Consider the following 13,252-nt stretch of genomic DNA (forward strand, 5'->3'; position numbering starts at 1 on the left):
TAATTTGTATATATTTTACATATAAAATAAATAATCTATTGTTAATAATATTTAAACTTAAAACTATTTCTAACATAGATTTAGTAGTTAATGATAATTGTTTTAAATTTTACATAAGTATTTATTTAGCATATATTAATTAATATTTGTCATTTCACTCAATAACTTTGAGTTTTGGCATAATTAATTAATCATTTGCTTAAAAATATGAAATACTAGTTTTTTATTTTTTCGTCCACTATAGTTTAGTAGCACTTCACATACATATGTTTCTATTTTTAAATTACATGCATATGTTTCTATTTTTAAACTACATGCATATGTTTTTAGTATTTACTTTGAATTTTGTAATAACATTTTAAAGTAAGATTAACAATATATGTATATCAAACAAACATAATGAGACTGTACATTTTCCTATAAATTAATGTCTATGTAGTATATATCGAACATGCATGATCTTGATTACTCATCAAATTATACATAATTTTAAATATATTTTTTTATAACCACATTAAGAAAACAATTCATAAGTTTGAATATATTTGTTTATAAATAAATTAATAAAATGATCCATAATTTTATCCCTTATCTTAAAAAAATATAAAAGAATCAAACTTGATATTATTAAATAATATCAATATATCATTAATTTGTGTTGATAAAAATATCGGCCAACCAAGACCCCCTAATAAAGTTTTGTTCGATAAAGCAAACGATTCGTTCCGACAACTTCGAACCAGATGAATCCCTTTGAATTAGCCGATCTTACACAGGCGGGCTGGTTGGGAAGGGGTGAAACGTGGAGAAAAGAATCGCTGAGAGATAGATTCTGGTCAGGACGGGTTGTGAAGCATGCTCTGGAGGAGATTGACCCTTCCCCAAGTCAGTCCAGTCAAAAAAGGGAGGGCCCGTTGTCTATACTACATTTCGGGAGTTTGAACACCATCCCATTTCAACCAAAAATACAACCCTGTCAAAGATATCTAACCTTCCTTCCTTATGAGTGGAAATTCCATTCCGTTTTCTCTTTTTTGAATAAGAAATAGCCAGTAAATATATATATTGATACCCATTCTTCCGTAATGACTTAAAATTAATCAACTAATGCATGACTTTATTGTACTTGATTAATGTTTTATTTGTAATGAAATAAAACATAAACATTTAAGGTGTCAATTGATTATATACTTGTCTTACTCAATTATATAATAGAATGACATTAATATATTAAATATAATTTTTGTTTGTTTAATCAATTTTCTTTTAAAAATTCTTTTAGAATAATTTGGTTTCGAAGTAATCCTAAACAATAAGTAAATGAAATTCATATGGTCGAGGTACATTACTAATATATGTTTATTTTAATTAATATCTAAAATAATAAAAAAAAATTTTAATTATAAATACTTAATTCATATTGAATATATTTAACTAATATCATTAAATATTATACATTATAGAATTAAAAGATTACATAACAATTTAATTAGGCTAGGCTAGCACTCTGCTCGTTGATTTATTCTATTGGAACGATTTAAACCTAATTATAATTTATTTAATAATCTTATTAGTCATTGAAATAGAAAAAGTAAATAATTCGTTAGAAAATAGAATGATAACTATATTTTTTCTGCACAACAAGATTATAATTAGTTACTTAACAGATTTATTTGATCCAGTAATTTAATTATATAAATTATTGATCTTAATTTCATGAAATTTCTCAATTATTCATATCAATTTGTATACTAGTATAGCACATATATATTATTCTTTTAGTATATCATTTTAATTAATTGATTGACTATAATATATTATTATCCTAATATAATATTTTTATAATTTAAAATTATTCTAATATTTTTTTCCTCAGGTGCATGTGTTTATATTTTGATCTTATATCAATATACTTTGAATGTTGTATTAAGATTTTGAATTAATAGTATACTTTATATATATCAAACATAATCAGCCTGTACATTTATGTAATAATGTATTTTGATATTTTAATTTTTTATTAATTCAACAAACAAGTTAGACAGTTAATTTTGATACTATTATTATCCTTTTTATTTATATCCAATTAGTAGAACAAACACATATATTTAATTATTATTCATAATAATATGAATAGTGTACTTAAAAAATAAATTTAAAAAATTGTAATTTTTAAATAAGCCTATAAATAAGTTATAAGTTTATAAATAAATAACATATCAATATATAATATTTTAAATATGTTACCTTTTAACATATAAAATTAGGCTTTTCAAATGTTACAAATATGTGAGTAATTGTTTATAAATTATCCACACATAATTACAAATGTTATATATGTATGAGTATCCATGTATTTATAATGTTATACTTAAATTACAAAATTACGTTATTTTAATTTTTATAATTTAAAAATATTTATTTAATTTTAATTTATTTATAAATACAAATAATAAATCATCAAATTTTATTTCTTATAAAACATGAAAGGCAAAATGTGTGCATATGAATATTTTTTTTAATTTTATTACAGTATTTTTATAATAAATTTTAGATATATAAAAAAATATTAATAAAATAATGAAATATTTTCATAACTTAAAAAATGTACTAAATTATGAACCGCACCCAACCCCCCGCCCCCGAAATTTTTTTCCCTCCCAGGCAACACATCCCCCTCCCCTGCAAGCCTATTACCCTCACTCGTACTCTCAAAATAATAAAATATTTTTTAATATAAAATATGTATTAATATTTTGTTAAAATTTTAAAATATAATATTTCTTATAAATTTTTTTTTATAAAAAAACAGTTTAAAAAATATTCAAATATAATTAATAATTAATTAATTAAAAATTAATAAAAAATAAAAAATAAAAAATAAAAAATAAAAAAGCCTACCTACAAACCCATCCTCTCTTCTCTCCTATTTCCCATGCACCTGCAAACCCCTCCCCTCCCCCTGTCAATCTCGAAATCCCCTCCCCCTCCCCCCCAAAAAAATTTTTCCATTTCCCTCCCTTCTGCAAACCCATCCCATTTTCCCATCTTCCCTGCCAAGCCCCTCTCTGTGTCCCTTACCACTCGCCATTGGCGCCCTCGCCTACCCTTGCCGCTCCCTCGTTGGCCGCAGTCGCTCGTCGCCGTAGCCTAGTCGCTCTCAGCTTCGTCGCTCACCCGTGCTTGTCGTCACCGCCCTCGGCCTCGCCGCTCACCGTCGCCGCCCTCACCTTCTCCCTCGGCCTCTGTTGCTCGTCGTCGCCGCCCTCACCGTCCCCGTCGCCCCTGCCAACGCCACTTTCTGGTATATGTGTATGTATTTTGTGTGTGTTTACATACATATATTTCTGTGTATGTATGTATGTACGCCAGAAATGATGGTGTTCGCTGCTCATTTTTATGTGTGTACATATATTTTGTGTGTTTGCTGCTCATTTATATATATTAAATGTATGTACCCTGTATGTATGTTTGCTAGAATACTGTATGTATACAAATTGCTGTATGTATATTAATGTTTGCTGGAATACTATATGTTTGCTCATTTATGTATATTAATGTTTGCTGGAATATTGTTTATATTTTGATTTTGTGTGTTTGCTGGAATTAAATTTTTGTGTGTATAATTTGGTTTAAGATGTATGTATGTAGATTAAGATTTACATACATACAACGTTTAAGATGTATGTATATTTAATGTATGTACCCTGTATGTATGTTTGCTGGAATACTATATGTATACAAATTGCTGTATGTATATTAATGTTTGCTGGAATACTATATGTTTGCTCATTTATGTATATTAATGTTTGCTGGAATACTGTTTATATTTTGATTTTGTGTGTTTGCTGGAATTAAATTTTTGTGTGTGTATAATTTGGTTTAAGATGTATGTATGTATATTAAGATTTACATACATACAGCGTTTAAGATTTATTTATATTTAATGTATGTATGTATATGTACAAACATTCTTTCATCTAGATGATTTGGTTTAAGTGACTCATTTTTATGTTGTTTTTATGAATTAATTTGAAATTATTGAATTATATCTTTAGAAAAAGGATTCTTTGTTACCTAACTTTCTATAAATTAGTAATTGATCTCAATCTTTGTTCGTTGTTGATGTTTCGATAATTTAATATGTATTTTCAAATGTAAGTTAATTAGAGAGTTATAATAATTTATATTGTAAATCTCAATGTATTGTTTGGGAGACATCTAGTAATGAAACAAAATAGATTAAAATTAAAATAAATAGTATGAAAAATATTGTGATGAAATAAAATAAAGATTAGCTCATCAAATTGGTGAACTGATCAATTCAATCTATTTTTCTTTAAATATATAAATCTATTAAAGTAATTAATTGGGTTTGTTTGGATGGTCCTGAACAAATATTCTGATTTGTTACTTCATATAATTTTAACAGCAATTAGTGTGTGTGTGTATATCATGAGTTGGGTAGCTTTTTGAAAACTTTGTTTGGAGTAATCAAGAGTTTTAGTTACATATGAAAATGGTGGTTTCTTTTTTGTTTTTTTAGTTTTTGGTTAAGGCAAAAGGAACTCATAATCAACTATGTAGCTGTAGTCAAACACTTGGAAATTAGTTGAAAAAGGAAGCAGATGGGGAATTAACTACTGTGAAGAGAAATCCCCTCAACAGTTCTGGTGTTGAAGGTATTATTTTTTACCGTAGCCAATCCCAAATATAGATTAAGAAAAAGGGTTGCATTAGGAAAAAGACAATTAGCACACAAATCATCAAATCAAAGATGATGTGCAACCAGTAGTCACTACAAGAAAAATAGGTATTGCTGACGAAATTTTCCAAGCGGTTTAAACAACCGTCGGGAAAACAGCATAATCCCCGGCGGTTTTATAAACCACCGGCTATGGCTTATACATATCCGGCGGTTTTATAAAATCGCCGGTTATGTTACCCATTCCCGGCGGTTTTCCAAAACCGCTGGTTATGTAAACCCATCCCCGGCAGTTTAGAAACTGCCGGTTATATTGACCCCATCCCCGGCGGTTTTAAAACCGCCGGGGATATGATTTATATAACACCCCCTGATTCCCGCGCCCCCACCCAAATCTTCCCCTCGCCCCTGCCCAAATCCTTCTCTTCCAAAATGCCCTGCGCGCAAACCCTAACCCTTTCTTGCTCGCGCCTCGTCGTGTTGTCTCTGTCACTCGCTCTCGCCATTGAGTCACTACCTCCCTCGCCCTCGCTCTCGTCTCGCTCAATCGCTTCTTCTTGCTGCTCCATAATAGCGACTGTAAGTTTAAGCGTGACGTCGATGCCGGCGTCATGCTTCTTGACACCTCCAAGAGCTTCGGCCGTCACACCAACTAGATCCTCCTCGGCAAGGTCAATTATGCTTCGCTTTCTGTGGTTTTTTGATTTTTGATTGTTTTTTTGGGTTCTGGACGAATCGAATTCGAAATCGGAGTGAGTATGGCGATGGCGAGCTTGGCCAGATGGAAGGCTTCGCATCTCTTCTGCAATTTCTTCTCTTCTGACGTTTTCAGGTACTCCCTCTCTCTCACCTCCTTCTCCAGGGGATTCACCGCCTCAGGATCCGATAAAGATGATATCTAACACTTTCTCGGTAACAGCATGGTTTCTTAATAAGAATAAAACACAACTTCTTGTGCTTGCTTCTACTTAAATAAAGCATAGGAGAGCAGGTTTAGTTTCATGATTAGGAATTATAGTCTCTCAATTTCAGTAATACTAGATTTTGTCATATGAAGAGGTATAAAACACAATCTCCTTATTCTTATTGAGATTGTGGAATTGCATATGCAGAGGTATATGCAGCAGCACAACGAGGTGGAGCTGTCGGCGCTTGGCATGGGTATTGTCTTTCATCATATCTACAATGTTCATCTGTATCAGTATATATTATAGAGTGCATCGTTTGTGTCTTGTATCCAGATTTTTGCATATTAAACGCATTTGCTCATTTTTTACTTGTGTGATAGTTTATTTAAGTTTGTAGATATTCTATTTAGATCTATATGCATGTATGTGGGGTATATATACACACATGCATATATATCATGACGTGGGCATATTTTTATTTTACGCACATTTCTTAGTGTTAATGAGTTACCACATTTCAGTGTGTTTCCTATTATTTATTGATAGCTTTTGTTGGCTTTTCTCATTCTGAAATCCAACTATTTGCTTTTGGCTTGCATGGATTCTTTGAAATTAGGGAGATAACGGATTATTGATTGTTATCTTACAGTCCATTTGGTATTAAATAGTGCTAGGTAAAAGTTAGGAATGGGATAAAATAGTGATGTAACTAAATAATACTGCCCCACATTTGGTAAATAAGGTATTACCTGATATTATAACTATCCCATCTTTGGTTTGTCAAATTGTGAATGAGGTATTGTTGGTCATTATTTGCTAAATGACCAATTTGCGCATTTACCCTAGGATACAAACCAACAGCAAATTTGTTAAATTGGTCTGATTTTCTTGTGAAATTTCTCTTTGATACAAACCAACAAATGTGTTTTGTTGCCGTTTATGGATGTACTTAAAGCTCCAATCTAAATTCTGTATGCAAGTTGATGTTTTTTCTCTTGTATATTAGGGCATTTGTGGTGGGAAAATACCTCAGCAGAGTTTATCCCTCTTGTGGTGTTTCATTTTTTTACTTTTGTTTTTGTGTTTGGTATTTTTCCTATTCATTGACCTATTTTACTCATTTTGTGGAGTACTGTTCATACAATTCGAGATCAAAAATTCAAGGTTGTTAAGATTTTCTGAGTGACAAAGCAGTTTCTGGTAGAGAGCTCCAGAGGTTTCTGAGCATATTAATAGGGCATAGTTATCAAAAGTAATATTGGTCATTGCAAAGGAATCAACGACTTTTTTTTGTTAATACCAACTTGCCATGTGATCTTATCAAAACATTGTCAAGTTTCTCATCACCCCTTATTAGTGATGATGCATACATCTTTCATTTGATATAACGTAATCCATTGAGACTCTTTCTGGGGGAATCTCTTGCGTAAAAGGTCCTACCATCTCCAATGGAATTGTTTCGTTATTGCTGTGTTAATTTTATTTTAGTTTTGTGCTAGTTCTTTGCAAGTTTTGTGTTAATTCTATCAGATGTGCACTGTTATTTTGTTTGATTTGTGTTGGCCCATGCATCTGCTTTCTGCTAGACTTGTTTAGTGATAGACAACGCTTGTCTCTATGGAGTTCTTTTCTTTCTTTGCTTTTAGCATACCGCTTTTTTCTAGTGGTTTTGCTTGTTAATCTGCTTGTGTTTCTTTGCACGAGCATGAGCTGCTATTCAGTGTTATTGTGGTAAATGAAATGTTTAATCTAACCTTAATCTGTTGATGATACCGCGTGCTTCACAGATTGAGATAGTACTCGGGAAAACAGAGAAGTTTGATGAATTAATGGCAGCTGCTTTGGAGGGGAGAGATCGTGGAGAATGTGAAGAGCAGAGCTAAAGGGAAGGGGATCTGATGTAGCTCTTAGTTTTGCCATCATGGGGGTGTAATACTATAAAGAACCTAATGTAGCTTGTAGCTTTTTATGTGGTCCAGAGTTCTTTTCTTGTTCTTTGTCTTTCTTGTACGTTTATTAATCTCGATATAGATCAAATGACTATCTAACTAGAATAGGCTCTCAGATATGTATAATGACTATCTTCACATGCATATAGATCAAATGTGTTGTACTTAAATAGATTTATTGTATACAGTTGTTATACTTATTATGTGTAGCAAGTGAATCTTTTAAAATTATGGGTGGTTTTTTATTATACAGGTTATTGATTGTTATACAAGTTATTATTGATTGTTGGTGGTTTTTTGTTATAATTGATTGTTATACAGGTTATTGATTGTTGTTATATAATTTTTAAAAATCTTATTTCTTAAATTTCTGGCTATTTTTTGGAAGCCCACAGTTGATCTTTGCCAGCGGTTCCTGAATTTCACTGGCAAAGTTATTAATTTGCCGGCAGTTTTTAACCGTCAGCAAATACTTTTACCGGCGGTTTTTTAACACCGCCGGAAAAAATTATTATTACCGGCAGTTTTTATAAACCGCCGGTAAATAGTTTTTTCCGGCGGTTTTCAACCGCCGGAAAGCTTTTCCGACGGAGGTATTTTCGGCGGTTATTAATACCGCCGGTAAAACTTTTACCGGCGGTTTTTTTTTTTTTTTTCGGCGGTTTTTTCACCGTCGGGAAAAAACGAAACTCTTGTAGTGAGTGAAAGAGCATTCTAGTACCCATTTAAAAACAAAGGAGATGTTTAGAGTTGTAGAAATTATAGAAGATTAAGCTAATGAGTGATATTATGAAACATTGAGAAAGGGGTGATTGAGAAAAGGTTGAGAAGAAAAACAAAGGCCTTTAAAAACCAATTTGATTTTGCGCCTAGTAAGTTAATAATGAAAGCAATCTACTTATCGAAGCATTTGATAGAAAAGTCCAAAAGATGAGCAAAAAGATTTGCATATAGTGTTTACAGACTAATGGGGAGGACCACATTGGTACACTCTATCTTTAACTTATTCATTACTTTGCATGTTAAATCCTTCACAATTATATGTTTTTGCAGGGGGACATTCATTTTCGTCCACTGATATGAGATTTGATTCCCCTAGCCCACAAACACCCCATCCCAACTATGATAGGCCTTCTTCCACGCCTACTGAAGTCGGGGGTTCATCTACACCCACTACCACCCCTGATAATCGTTCGATGATATGTCCATTGGGTTTTTCGTAAGTATCCCTTATCTTATTAATCAATTTTAACTTAAATAAAGAAATTTTCATTTTAATACATTACTTTACAAATTAATGTGTATTTTAACAGGTTTGATAATAATTTGTGCAAACGAGATATTTCCTGAATTATTCAAAGTAAGTTTGAGGGGCCATACCCGAGTTGGAAGAAGACAGATCTTGCTGTTAGGGAGATGTGGTATGGCGAGTTTGAGGTAATGTGTTTCTTTAGTATATCTATGGTTGATGGTTTGCTTTAGTAATGTCTAAATTTAAATTATCTATGGCTTATAATCAAGTGAATGGTATGGAGATAGTTTGGTAAAATTTGATCCATATTCATAATAAAACAATACTCATGTCTTTTATTTAAACGTTTTTTTATTATCTGTATCCTTGTATTTTTTTTAATTATAGTATCCATTTATGCATGTCTAACTCTGTTATTATTGCTTAGAAAAGGTTTTTCTTAGTATATGTATTTAACCTAAAGTCTCGAGAATAAAAATGCTTAGAAATAAATGTCCCACAAGTGCAGACAAGAATATTTTTTACCATGTGTATTATATGAGTTATAGATGCTTGCTATGAAAAACCCTTGCATTTTGATATATAATTGATTTTTTTAAACTTTTATTTTGTCTTAACATTACAGAAAAATTGGTCTTGGGATAGTGCTTTGGAGCATCAAATTAGGGCTAATTTTGAAAAGACGGCTTCCGATCGTATAACCGATATTTTATTTCGTGTCAGAAAGGATTTGAATAAAAAACCCTCGTGGATGCCGCTTTCTGTATTTGAAGCCCTAAAGGAGTATTGGAATTCTGCAGAATTCAAGGATAAGTCTGAAAAAGGAAAGAAAAATAGGGCTTCAGACGTAGGAGGTAGTATGCATACATGTGGTTCCGTACCTATGTCTGAGCATAAAAAGAGATTGATAATATTTAATGTTTAATATTATATTTTATTTTATGAATTTTTAATATATAATAATTTTTGCATTAACACTTTCTTTTTTCTTTGTAGTCAAGACAATTTGGTCGCCCACCTACACAAGCTGAGTTGTTCCTCGCGACACATAGAAGGAAAGACAATTCCGGATTCGTTGATAGGAGGTCCGAGGATACTTATGTAAGTATACATTACTTGTGTCTTTGTATTATTTTATTATGCTTAATTGGTCTTTTTATAGTATAATGTATTTCATACATGTATCCATGATGCTTGCAGGCTAACTTTCAGACGCGACAACACGAGGCATCATCACAGTCATCGGCTGTTGGCCATTCAGAAGATAGTGAAGCTGGCCAGCCTTCGCACCCAGCTATTGACGATAGATCCTTATGGTTGGAGGTTGCGGGAGGTAAGAAAAAGGGTCGTGTTTATGGAATGGGGTCAGAGGCACATATAATCCCCGGTTCTTACTATGTACTGACACCACAGCCACCGCCACAGCCACCGCCACAGCCATCGTCGTCCGTCTCACTATCAGATCAGATACAAGAAGCTGTTCGGGTAGCAATAGAACCCTTCAACCAGCGAATCTCGGCTATTGAAGATAGACTACATTATCGTTCTTCATCTTTGTCACCCCAGAACCCTTCGGATCATTAGCATGATCTATTATTTGTATGGATATGTAATATGGAATTGTAGACGATTATGGATTTGTAGACGATTATGGATTTGTAGATATTATTTGTATGCATGTTATTTTTATGTATGATATGTTATTTGTAATTGTTATCAGGTTGAATTTTTATTTTTTTTAATTATATCTAAATTTGAGACGGATTTAGAGACAGATTTTCTTTGTTTCTAAAATTCGTCTCAAAATGCGATAAAATTTTATTTCAATTAGAGACGGAAAAAATCCCTAATTAAGACGGAAAATTCCGTCTGAAAATTCATCTCAATTAGAGACGGAAAAAATCCATCTCAAAATCCGTCTCAAATTCTGTCTCAAATTTATCGAGGGGCATTTTACCGACGGACCAAAATCCGTCTCTAATACACTGTTTTCTTGTAGTGAAATGAGAAGTCTTGGTGCAGCAAAGCGTATATTAGGAATTGATATTAAAAGAGATAGGAAGAAAGGCACCTTAACTTTGTCTCAATCTGGGTACCTAAAGAAGGTAGTAAACTTATTCGAAATGCAAGACTGTAAATTAGTCTCTACCCCAATTCCTCCCAATTTTAAGCTTCAAGCTATAAAAGATAAATTACCTAAGGAAGAAGAAGAATACATGAAGAAGGTTGCCTACTCTAATGCAGTAGGAAGCCTAATGTATGCAATGATAAGAACTAGATCGAATATAGTATATGAAGTGAGTCTAGTTAGCAAATTTATGAGCAATCCATCTAAAGAGCATTAGACAATTGTTAAATGGATCCTTTAAAGGGGTCTTTGGATAGGGGTTTAGTGTTCAGTTCTAACACTAAAAATTCTAGTTGCATATAGGGCTATATTGACTCTGATTTTGTAGCTAATTTAGATAAGAGAAGGTCCTTATCTGGGAAGCTTTTACAATAGGTGAGAATTTGGTAAGCTGGAAGTCAAATCTCCAGCACATAATGGCTTTATCAACTACTGAGGTAGAATATGTTGCCTTAACAAAAGCCATGAAAGAGGCAATCTGGTTACAGGGAATAATTAAAGAATTGGGTCAAGGTGACCAAATCCCTACAGTATTTTATGATTCACAAAGTGCCATCCATCTCTCCAAGAACAGTGCGTTTCATGAGAGAACCAGCACATAGATGTGCTTCTTCATTTTGTTAGAGATATTATATCTAAAGAGAAGATTAAGGTGGAAAAGATTTCTACAAAAATCAACCCAGTAGATATGTTAAATAAGTTTATTCTTGTAGCTAAATTTGAGCAAGCCTTAGATTTGCTCAATGTTCTCCCAACGTAGCTAGGGAGACTTGTAGAGGTCTCTAGTAAAAAATCCACTATTTAATCCATTTTTGAATCAAGGTGGAATTTGTTAAATAAGATGATTCAAAATGCATTAAAATAATTTTTATCATTTATGATTTTCATGTGTATTCTGTTTGCATTTCTCTTATATGCAATTGGCTTTTTTATTTTTACATTTAAATGTAATTATTGTGTATATAAATATTGTTGTTTATAAATATGCTAATTAATATTATGGGCCAAGATCTATTCTCAATGTGAGCTGATATCTGTTATTGAGCCAAACCCAAGTGTGGCCCATGCGTGTTTCTCTTTGGCCTAACTTGGTTTCTTGTTGCTATATAAGGGCTCTTTAATGTCCTAATCGACAGATTGCTCATTCCTCTTTCTGAAAACCCTACTTTTGACGCATGAAGAGAGACACACTCTTGTGAATCCCTTCTTTCAATCAATCGGCTTATTGTTGGTAAGATCTATTTGTATTGCGTAATCTCTATTGTAAATACATCTGAGGAGTGAGAGATTGTGGTGAAGAGACTGTTTGTATAGGTAATTCTTGGTGTTTGACTATTCTGTACTTGTTTCCAGTTCTTCGATTTTCCTTGCAATATTGTATTTATTGAGATCTTGTTATAAGCCGGTGTAATATGTTGTAATCGATAAAGTATTTAGTGGATTGATTAAAGGTGAAGCCTCTGCCGTGAGTAGGATTTTTTTTACGGATTTGAACACGTAAATCTCATGTTCTTGTGATCTTTATGTTTGTGGTTTTTTCTTTCGTGATTTTATGCTTGTTCTTGTGGTTTGGCCGAAACTCAGGTTGTGTAATAAACCAACAGTGCATATTGAAAGTGAATTCCATATGAATTTAAAGCAATATTCACTTACCCAAAATGGTTAAATGCTGTAAGGGAAAACCAATTGTATTGATTTTTTTCCTTTTCTTGATAAAATTCTTATTATTTATTGATTAAAGGATTTTTATTCAATGTTTTATTTTTTTGTAATGTGAGAAACTCGATCACAAACAGTTTTTGGTCCCGACAATCATGTCCCCTCTTAAACCTACGGTTACCCTTGACCGGCCTAAGTGTATGGACAGGTTCGATGTGAGTTGAAGCCTAGTGCTTAGCGCCTAAGACAGACAAAGACGATTGCAAAGACCATACATAGCATGAATTGAAGCTGTTGGTCCCTTATAAGGTATGGTCACTCAAAAGGGGGTGAATTCAGTGATTATTTTTTTTTTAATTTTAATAATGAAACTCTTTGATAAATAATTTTATGAAAACTAAGCTTGTATAAATATGTATAAGTGAGATTGTTTGATATTGTTATTATTGCAAGCTACAAGATATAGTACTACAAGAAAATGAATGGCAATGGACAACTCACAATATATAGTGATTCGATGTATCCCAAACACCTAATCCACTCTCCCAAGACCTAAATGAAACAATTAATGTACAGAAATGTACAAGGAAATGATAAAAAAATTATTGCATTAACCTCAGTTGAGGGAGATATTTGGATTTGGCTTGGGTA

General features: G+C 32.3%; 2 long non-coding RNA genes across 2 annotated transcripts; both read left to right on the forward strand.

The window, feature by feature from the left end:
* Positions 1–4,969: 4,969 nt before the first annotated feature.
* LOC127811978 (uncharacterized) lies at positions 4,970–7,777 on the forward strand. Its single transcript, XR_008025807.1, has 3 exons — positions 4,970–5,537; positions 5,818–5,866; positions 7,401–7,777. It is a non-coding gene; the product is annotated as an uncharacterized LOC127811978 (long non-coding RNA).
* Positions 7,778–9,531: 1,754 nt separating this feature from the next.
* On the forward strand, positions 9,532–10,433 carry LOC127812225 (uncharacterized). Its single transcript, XR_008025842.1, has 3 exons — positions 9,532–9,668; positions 9,811–9,915; positions 10,015–10,433. It is a non-coding gene; the product is annotated as an uncharacterized LOC127812225 (long non-coding RNA).
* The last annotated feature ends 2,819 nt before the right edge of the window (positions 10,434–13,252 follow it).

Source organism: Diospyros lotus, chromosome 10, assembly GCF_014633365.1.
Source record: "Diospyros lotus cultivar Yz01 chromosome 10, ASM1463336v1, whole genome shotgun sequence".
Lineage (NCBI taxonomy): Eukaryota > Viridiplantae > Streptophyta > Magnoliopsida > Ericales > Ebenaceae > Diospyros > Diospyros lotus.